A 3248-nucleotide genomic window follows, 5' to 3' on the forward strand; every position below is an offset into this window, starting at 1 on the left:
CAAACGTTGTCACCAGAGAACTGGACTAAAAGCCAAGAACTGAGGCTTTTGAGCCACCGATGAAGCTGCACAGAAGACTTACGCAGGTGTCAAATCATCAAGAAGCTCTCGGTCACATTTTAATGGAGCTCAAACCAGCATCACTTCACTTTTGCAATAAATTGCACTTAAAAACTCGCTCGTTGGTCCTCGTTTGTAAGTAGCTCGAATCAAAGCCCGACATAAACACCGTTTCTCTCCGAGTGGCTCACAAGTAAGAGTGAGTGGTCAACAGTTTTAAGGTTATTGCAGTTAAATGATGCAGGAACTTGTAATGAGTGCTGCTAAACGGCTGCTTCCCCGTTTCTAAAGGTGTGTCTCACTTCAGAGCCGCTCGTTTTATGCATCATTTGCTTCTGTACAGTCGTGCTGACGGACTGCTGCGTAGTTCAGCCTAAAGGATCGATAACAATAAGGATGATGTTTTTATAAAAGGTGTCGGAGAGATCTGGGAAGATCAGGAATGTATATTTAGTTTATGTTTGCAGCTTTTTCTGAGAGTTCAGAAATAAAACAAATAGTTGGAAAAGAGGAAAATATCTGTAAAATAATGATAGTTTTTGTTTGTTTCTTCTTTTTTTGGTTTTTAGCTGATTTGAATAAAATAAAACTGTGATTTTACAGTGACTTAGTCTAAAAGAATAATATAATATTTATAAGAATTCATGTTTGATGGGGACTTTATGAACACATGTGGCCTGTTTTTTGTTGTCATTTGTTTTGTTTTTATATAGTCTTTATGTAAATCAGTACTTTTATTCTACAATTTCACTGGATGCCTGTAATTTAGCAGAATTGTGGAAAAAAAACTGTTAAATTATTTCCCCTTTTGTAATCCTTTATATACTTTTTTTCTTTTAAATAACTGCAAATATGTGTAAAAAATAATGATTTTATTTTACTGATTTAAATATAGTGGGATTTTACAGTCAAACAATGTAAAAGAATAAAGTACTGTTTATAAAAATACAGACTTTTGATGTGGACATTAACAGTTTTGGCCCTTTTTTAAATGAAATTGTAAACTAATACCAGTAAAATCATGGGGAAAGTATTGTCTTTAATTTAAAAAAAAAAAAAAGTATATATATATACATCTTACACAAAAATCTGTAAAATACCACTAATTAAGAAAAAAACAGTGTTGTCATGTTTGCACATTTATGATTGTGCTCGAAAATGACATACACATGTCATAATAAAGTAAAATCTGCAAGTCTGAGTAAATGCAGTGTTTTTAGGTTCATATCTACAACCTCATGGTGACTAACTTTTGTTAAACGGACTGAATTTTGTGATGAATGTAAAAGTCTCAGAGTAGCACAAGTAGGGAAGGTTAAAAAAACCATCAAGTGATGTAAGTTAGATCTGGGGGATTTTGAGGCAACACCTTGAAGTCTTTGTCATGTTCCTCAAACCACTGTTGAATCATGTTTGTAGTCTAGTGTGTAATGATGTCCCGGCTAAAGAGGCTACCAGAGAGTCCTGCTGCCATGTTGGAGTGGACGTGGTCTCCAGCAATGTTTAGGTGTCAGTTNTGAAGCCCTGTTCTGCTAAGCTGACCAGGCTAATGCAGGATTCCTTGTCGTTCTTTCATAATCTGTGATTAAAGACGTGATTAGTTCACAGGACCGGGTCCCTGTGAATGTCCTTTTTCCTCTTCACAATCCCCTGAAGTGTCTCTTGGGTCTATTTTTACCTTCTCGCCCTCCGACGTTCCTCCCGTATCACAGCAGCATTAGCATATGAGTCAGAGCACCAGAGGGCGACACATCCTCCGACGTTTAGTCTCCGTGCGGAGCGGCGAGAGGCGGCCGACTTACACGTCAGGTGTTATTTACCTCAAAACCTGCTTCTTTGTGAGTGTGTGTGGGCGGATGTGTGGCTGTTTAACACCCCAGGACCCGAGCAGATGCTTCACTAAACACATCAGTGAGCGCCGCCCGTCCTTTATTATTCTTAAATGTCACCGTTGCCTTTTGTGTTTCTCTGTACCAAAAACCCCGAACGCCGCAAATGTCACAGCCTCGGCCCAGCGTCTGTCCTCCGCCGTCCCCGCCATTGTTTGCGATTCCAAATGAATACTCGCAGACAGGACGGTAAACGAGCGCCGCCGTGCCTCGGCAGGTGTTCTTAAGGTGACTCGGATGTTTCGTTTCCGCTGAAGCTGGCGGGAAACGACGGACGAACCGAGCGAGCTGTGAACGAGCACAAGTCTCCTCCACCAATCACTGAATCCGTTATCAGGCTGCAGGGAGAACGTGTCCAGTGATTACGACGGCTCGAGCACCGATGATTGCGCCACCTGAAGCCTGGCGACTAATTGATTGATTGTTTTTGTGTAACGGAGAGATGCGGCTGTTGATTTGGTTTGAAGGGAAGCAAACTGTGAGTGGAGGCAATAACTCTCATTTAGACTTGCTCCGTTTAATGGGTTTAAACGTTTCCGATCGTATTTTTAGCAGGACTTCCTGCTGCTTCTGATGTTGCGCGATGGATCTGCTTTAATTTGTGTGTCCGTCCAAAGCAACAAAAAAAAAACATTACGAAATACCTCGACTGCTAACGGACGAGTCGCCCTGACAACCCGTCTAATAACCGTTAAAAAGGTCAAACAGCAGCCAGAAACAGAACCAGACAGAAAGAAGCTGCTGATTACCTCGATGCAAGTCACATAAAATGCGGTAAAATATTCTGGTGCAACCTCATTAAATCCAGCATGGGAGGCTCATGATTTAGAAAATATCATTTGAACATTTCAGGAGGTTTTCTGAGACGCTGACGACTTCCTGTTTGCCAAATTTTCAGCATTTTTCTTTATCATCATGAATCACATGTAAATCCTTCATTTCACATGTTTTCTAGATGCACAGCCGGCATCAGTGAGCAGCTTCCATCTGTTTCATCACCATTTCTTTTCTTATTAACAGGAACAATGACCAAAGGAAGCTGAATGAGTTCCTTTATGAATGCATCTGTTGATCCCGATCATGAATAAAGAGGCTCAGTCCTAATTAATGATGCACAGAATAATTAGCACATATCACCTACACCTGTCGCTCCTGTTTGTTTCCCTCTTGGAGTCTTTTTTTGAAGCTTATATCACATTTCTCGTTAACATGCTTTGACCGTGTCTGTCACTGATTCAATACACGGTTCTGAATTAAATAATACTCTGCCGTGTGTTTGTGTATTTTAGGCAATAAATG

The 3248-nt window shown here is 40.5% G+C and overlaps 1 long non-coding RNA gene across 1 annotated transcript in view; it reads left to right on the plus strand.

Annotated features, from left to right (window-relative positions):
* Positions 1-2789, plus strand: part of LOC103356747 (uncharacterized) — a 17158-nt gene extending 14369 nt beyond the window's left edge. The window contains exon 3 of the long non-coding RNA XR_520155.1: positions 2779-2789. This is a non-coding gene — a long non-coding RNA (uncharacterized LOC103356747). The remainder of the gene's footprint in view (positions 1-2778) is intronic.
* Positions 2790-3248: the final 459 nt, after the last annotated feature.

The sequence above is a fragment of the Stegastes partitus genome, unplaced genomic scaffold (genome assembly GCF_000690725.1).
Source record: "Stegastes partitus isolate 25-593 unplaced genomic scaffold, Stegastes_partitus-1.0.2 Scaffold219, whole genome shotgun sequence".
Classification (NCBI taxonomy): Eukaryota; Metazoa; Chordata; class Actinopteri; family Pomacentridae; genus Stegastes; species Stegastes partitus.